Raw genomic sequence first — 7247 nt, forward strand, 5'->3', positions numbered from 1 at the left:
GTCTGTACTCAGACATGCTAACCTTCCGCATGTGCTTTGACTTGTATGCTCTAAATGTTGGAGCATGAGACCCATGTTTGTAATATCTCGCTCCTCGGAGCCTATTGAATAAATACTTGAGTTGTAGTGTCATGTTGTGATGCCATGTTGTATTTGCACATATCGAGCATATTGTGTGTATGATTGAAATGCTTGGTATGTGTGGGATCCGACAACCTAGTTCTCTATCCTTGGTAGCCTCTCTTATGGGGAAATGTAGTCTAGTGCTTCCACTGAGCCATGGTAGTCTGCTACAGCCCGGTTTACCGGAGTCCTGCTAGCCCAGTTGCTACTGCTCCGGAATATTTAGACTGGCCGGCATGTGATCCACTTTGTTCCTGTGTCTGTCCCTTCGGGGAAATGTCACGCGGTGACCTCCGGAGTCCTGCTAGCCTGCTACAGCCCGGGTTCCCGGAGTCCTCTTAGCCCAGTTGCTACAGCCCGGATTCACACGCTGATGACCGACACGTTCGATGTTGGTTCATGTATGCCTGTCCCCATAAGTTAGTGCCACTTTGGGTTCACGACTAGTCATGTCGGCCCGGGTTCTCTGTCATCTGGATGCTAGCGACACTATCATATACGTGAGCCAAAAGGTGCAAACGGTCCCGGGCCAGGTAAGGTGGCACCCGTGGGAATACCGTGCGTGAGGCCGCAAAGTGATATGATGTGTTACATGCTAGATCGGTGTGACTTAGGATCCGGGTCCTGACACCCATGTTACATAGCTCGGACAGCCGAGGACCCCTTAATCGAGGACTCCCTGAGTAGCCCCCGAACTTGACTTCAATGACGACGTAGTATCCGGCTTATGTCTTCAGCTTTGCAAGGCGGGTTCTTCATGTATACTTCGGATTGACGACAATTTGGCTCTGACCTCGATGTGCTGCCTTTATGATTCCTTTCTATGGTCGCCTCGATTTCCGCGTGCCGAACGAATGCGAACGGTCCGTGATCTTTTGCAAATAAGCCCCTCAGCACGCTCGGATGGCATTTATATAAGCAAACTTAGATCCCCAAATGCCATCTCACAGCGCGCAAAGGAAAAACCGTCAATATTAGCTACGAACAAAACCTTCCAACATGGCCAGTGCTCCAGGCTCCTCTTCGCGCCCCCATGGCCCTCAAGAGGGTGATTGGCAGAGTTGTTCAGTGCCTCATCTTTAGCTGAGTCGACTCCAGATGCAGGGCTATCTTCCCCTCGCGGATCTAGTCTCCATTCGAGTGGGATTGGCCTCAATCGGTGATGATGTGATGGCTGAGAATTTCCCCAACCCCAACAAAGAGGAGAGGGTGTGCTTCGTCCCATTCTTATTGCGGGGCCTAGGATTTCCAATCCATCCCTTCCTCAAGGGCTTACTGGAATTTTACGGCATCCAACTGCACAAGCTTACCCCAGGTTCGATTCTGCACATCTCAGGTTTCGTTGCCCTCTACGAACTGTTCTTAGGCACCGAGGCCCATTTTGAACTATGGAGGAAATTCTTTTGCCTTGTCCCCCACCATCGAGGAGGCTCCATATTTGAAGTGGGCGGTGCCGAAGTATGGCGCATAGCCGGATCTGGATACCTCATTGGAACTCCCAAAGAGCTAGACCCATAGTGGTCTTCGAAATGGTTCTACATGGATAACGTGCCACTACCGGACCCAGTTCGGTGCGGTCTTCCCGAGTCTTCTAGCGCCCCTTTAAAGAAGCGTTTCAACTGGCGTCCTTGAAGTCCCAAGGAGGAGGATGGCGCGAAAGTAAAAAAGGTTGGTTAGCAAGGTCAGGTTACTAGCCCATACCGAGCTCTCGATAGTCGAGGTCATGGCTACCGCAATAAAGAGGTGCGTCCAGCCTCTCCAATCCAGAGTAACTCCTTTATGGTGTTATAACGGGGAGGATGACGCGTCCCGCTACAGACGGAAGGGTCCGGATACCCCCGCCGAACTGGCCACAATCCTGGCTGATCTGTATAAGGGTGAAAAAGAAGACTTCCTCCGCTTAAGCTGCCGGGAAGGCTATTCCATGTACAACCCCGTAGAATGGGTAAGATTTCGATTGTCTGCATTGCATCATTGCTATCACATATACTAATAAATTTTTCCCTTTGTTACCATGAACAGTCATGGAGGACGATGACCGAGGACGTCCACTGTCCCGCTCCACAGCCAGAGGATCATAACCGCGATGGAGACCCTGGCTTTCACGAGGATCCGGACATATACATAGAGTTTGATGATGGGGTATTTTATCAAGCGAGCCTTGATGGCTCGAAAGTGGCTATCACCGCCGACTACCCCCGCCTCTATCCCTTCTGCATCATAAGTATTCGGAGGGCTCTTAAAAGAAAATCCCTATTTGCATTTTTATCCGTTATACTGATCTAAATTTCAATAGGATCGGCGTTCGGCGGACCGTACTTCTTCAAGAGCGCCCCCCACACAAGGTCGTCATTCAAAATGAAAAGGGACCAGGAGTGCTACAGAAACCTCACAGTCTTCCAAGAGGTATGTTTGTTTAATACATGCCTAGGTATGAGTCTGGATTATTAAGAGTCTCCTTTTTATCCAGGAGAAACATGCGGCAGATGGTGGGAAAACACCATGTTAGCCGAATGTCCGCCAATCCGGCGCCGGACTGGCCGCCTAGGACGAGTGCCGATGCCATGCCCGTTCCGCCTCCTCAAGAGGATTCGGATGACGTATCAGCCACGAATTTCGAAGTGAAGAGCGTGATGAATCATCGTCGATTGAAAGAGGCTATGCGCGCTCCGGCCTTTTCCAAGCAAGAGTTTAATGCACTCAGCTCGGTGGATGCTTATATCCGAGCCACTCAAGATGGACTTGCCAGAGTCACTCAGCTGTTCTCGAAGGATATATAGGTAAAAGTTTTACGCAATTTTTAATAGTCATATGCCAGTAGCCCCCGAAACTTGAAGCGGTGAGGTGAACCGATTTAAGGATCGATATAACCTGCAGGTTCTCAAAGAGAAAAATACCACGCTATCCCAGGAGCTAAAGGTGAATCAGACACAGCTGAATGTTGTTACCGCCGAATTGGCGGAAATGAAAAAGTCCGCAACGAGTGCATCCGGGAAGAGTAGACACGAGGTGGAGAAAGACAAACAATCCGAAGAGATACAGAGCTTAAAGGCTCAGTTATCAGCCGCTCCGAAGGAAAATGAAAAGCTGAAAGGCGGCATGTTCGGTATGTCTTCCTCTCTTATTTAGAACCATCGAGGTGCTCATGTTTAGTCCATAATCCGGAATGTCATGACTTTGTTGCTGCAGGTCTATTAACTGGTCGCCCGGAGGAAGAAGTATTCGGATTTCAAGGCGACGTGCTGAAGGAACTATTCGTGGTACATGCTCAAGCCCGGAAAGCCATGAGGAGTATGGTGAAGGCATTATGGCCATCTGATACCCCTCCAGAAAGTATCGAAGGCTTGGCAATTTTATTCAAAGGTGCCCGATGCCGGTTTGAGCTATGGAAGACATCCACCTGCCGTGAAGGCACACGAGAAGCCTGGGCCATGGTGAAGACACGTTTCACCAAGCTGGATCCAAATCATATGGCCCGAGTGGGACCACAGGGACCCGACGGGAAAGAAATTCTAGTGAAATTGGTGTATGACCAAGTAATGATAACTGCAAAGTATTCGCAGGAAGACTGCAGGTTAGATAGTCTTATAGATGGAATAGACAAGGAATAGGTGTTTGATTTAATGTATTAATGTACGTTATGATCAACCTGTATCTTTATCCGAACATGTGAAATTTTTTGTCATCGCAGGCTTTCGGCTTTAACCTCCGGACCAAAAAAGGTGGAGTGTTTCCGGATACTATTTTGAAAAAAGCATTCATTATGTCTGGAAACTAAGCGACCCAGTCATTGTGCTCGAACATACAAAAAGTTTAGTTCAGGATGTATGTTATATTACATATGTAAGAAACATCTTCCAAGAAAAATAGTTCCGTTAAGGGTTCCTTGGGTTGGCATGCTGTAATTATGCGTGCCGTGGCATTGGTCCGCAATACCCAAAAAGGTGTCCCGCAGTGTTTAGAGTGGTTACAATAATGTAATAATCTTTCGTTTGATTGCCGACCACTTATTCTCTTAAGAACGCTAGCTTTCGGCTTCACCGGTCTGAGGTACATGTCCGGCGACCCGATTGTAACAATCATAGAGGTGCTCCCTTTACGCCCTAGCCGAACAATCGGGAACGTAGGGCATAAACACAGGAGCAAGGCAACCCATCTTGGCAAAAACTTAAGTCATAGAGGTGCATAGAATGGCAAAAAGGATGTATATGAGCAAACGACACTTATATTGTGAGCTCCGGGCTCGAAATAATAATAAGCTTCGGTTAAAGAAGCCCCCAGTCATGGTGGAGTATGTACATTTAAGGATGTGTACCCCTCAAGTGTTCGGCTTATCCGAACACATCCTTGAAATCGTATAAAAACGAGGAAACAAAAAACAAAATGAAGAGGAGAAAAAAAGAACGAAAAAGAAGTATGGCCGAACTTATGCGTAGAATCTTCGGAGCCAAGCAACATTCCATGGATTCGGCTCTAAGCGGTTATCCGATGCATTACGAAGGCGGTAGGCTCCTCCAGTGAGAACTTCATCTATAATGAAGGGACCCTCCCATTTTGGTTTGAGCTTGTCCTTTTTCTTCTCTGGGAGGCGTAAAACGAGCTCACCGACATTATAAGTCTTTGCCCACACTTCCCTGCTTTGATATCTCCGAGCCTGTTGTTGATAAAATGCGGAACGGGCCTTTGCAACATCGCGCTCCTCCTCTAGGCCATCTAGGTCGTCTTGCCAATCGAGCTCGGCTTCTCTCTCTTCATACATGCGCACTCGAGGTGAGTCATGAATAATGTCGCAGGGTAAGACAGCCTCTGCGCCGTACACCATGAAAATGGGTGTGTATCCGGTCATGCGATTGGGCGTGGTCCGCAGTCTCCAGAGTATGGAATCGATTTCCTCGACCCAGTGTTTATCTGACTCCCGTAGGGATCGCACTAGTCTGGGTTTGATGCCGCTCATTATCAGGCCATTAGCCCGTTCGACCTGACCGTTTGTTTGAGGGTGATATACGGAGGCGTAATCGAGCTTGATGCCCAGGTTAGCACACCAATTTTTCACCTCGTCGGCTGTGAAGTTAGAACCGTTGTCAGTGATAATCCTGCGCGGGACACCATAACGGTGTACAACGCTGGATATAAAGTCGATCACCGGCCCAACTTCAGCCATTTTTACTAGTTTGGCCTCTATCCACTTAGTGAATTTATCCACCATAACCAGCAAATATTTCTTCTTATGGCTTCCCCCTTTAAGGGGTCCGACCATATTTAGCCCCCAGACCGCGAAGGGCCAAGTAATGGGGATTGTTCATAGGGCAGTGGGCGGCATATGACTTTGATTGGCGAAAAGCTGGCATCCGACATAGCGCTGTACAAGGGCCTGTGCATCTGCTCGGGCCGTTGGCCAAAAGAAACCTGTATGGAAGGCATTACTTACGAGGGCCCGAGCTGCAGCATGATGGCCACCAAGACCAGCATGTATTTCGGCCAAGAGCTGCCGTCCCTCCTCTTCGGAGACACATCTTTGAAGAACTCCAGTAGTACTTTTCTTGTAGAGTTCTCCTTCGTGAACTTTGTAGGCTTTAGAGCGTCGAACTATGCGACGGGCCTCATTTTGGTCATCAGGGAGCTCCTGCCTATTAAGGTAGGCTAAGAAGGGTTTGGTCCATGGAGCAATTACAGCCATGATTTCATGGGCGGAAGGCGTCGTTTCGGTGCCCGAGCCCCCGATGATATCAGATTCGTGTTCGGCCTCTGGGGGTGTGATCGGTGCTGGACTAGTATTTTCGCTCTCGTGCTGCCATACTATGGATGGCTTGAAAAATCTTTACACAAAGGTGTTAGGCGGGACGGGGTCACATTTAGCGCCCATTCGAGCAAGGATGCCCGCTGCCTGATTGCTGTCTCGAGCAACATGATGGAATTCGAGCCCCTCAAACCGAGCTGATATTTTGAGTACGACATTTCGGTATGCCGCCATCTTTGGATCTTTTGCATCGAATTCTCCATTTATTTGGGATATTGTGTGGTTCGAATCCCCACGCACCTCGAGACATTGTATGCCCATAGAAACAGCCATTCGGAGACCATGTAGTAGTGCCTCGTATTGCGTTGTTGGAGTCCGTATACATTATTTGTAATACTTAGCAGACTGTATCCCCTGTAGGGGAAGTTAAGATGACGCCGGCTCCCAATCTGGCTAACATTTTAGAGCCGTCGAAGTACATTACCCAGTTGGAGTATGTGTTGTACTCTTTAGGGAGTTCAGCTTCCATCCATTCGGCGACGAAGTCAGCCAACACCTGAGATTTAATAGCTTGGCATGGCTTGTATGTTATTTCAAATGGTAAGAGCTCGATGGCCCATTTGGCTATGCAGCCGGTGGCGTCCCAATTATTTATGATGTCATTGAGTGGTACTTCGGATGCCACCGTGATCGAACACTCTTGAAAGTAGTGCCGCAACTTCCGGGATGCCATGAAGACCGCATACGATATCTTTTGATAGTGTGGGTATCGAGATTTGCATGGTGTAAGGACCGCCGATACATAGTATACTAGTTTTTGGAGTGGGAATTTATGTCCCTCTTCCTCTCGTTCGACGACGAGTACCGCGTTCACCACCTGGTGAGTTCCAGATATGTAGAGCAGCATAGGTTCGCCGACACTTGGTGCGGCAAGGATTGGGTTGCTTGCTAACAAGGTTTTTATTTCTTCCAATCCGGCTGTAGCTGCATCCATCCATTCAAAGTGGTCAGTGCGTCGGAGCAATCGATAAAGTGGCAGTGCCTTTTCTCCCAATCTAGAGATAAAGCGGCTCAAAGCTGCCACGCACCCAGCTAGTTTTTGGACCTGCTTTAGGTCTGTTGGTATTGCCAATTGTGATAGGGCTTGGATTTTGGTTGGGTTTGCTTCGATTCCACTATTGGAAACAATGAACCCGAGTAGTTTTCCGGCTGGAACGCCGAAGACACATTTTTCCGGATTGAGCCGTATGTCATATGTTCGGAGGTTGTCGAATGTGAGGCGTAGATCGTCCACCAATGATTCAACATGTTTACTCTTGATGAATACATCATCTACGTATGCCTCCACTATCTTGCCAATTTGTTTTTCCAGACATGTTTGAATCAT

The sequence above is a fragment of the Triticum aestivum genome, chromosome 7D (genome assembly GCF_018294505.1).
Source record: "Triticum aestivum cultivar Chinese Spring chromosome 7D, IWGSC CS RefSeq v2.1, whole genome shotgun sequence".
Lineage (NCBI taxonomy): Eukaryota > Viridiplantae > Streptophyta > Magnoliopsida > Poales > Poaceae > Triticum > Triticum aestivum.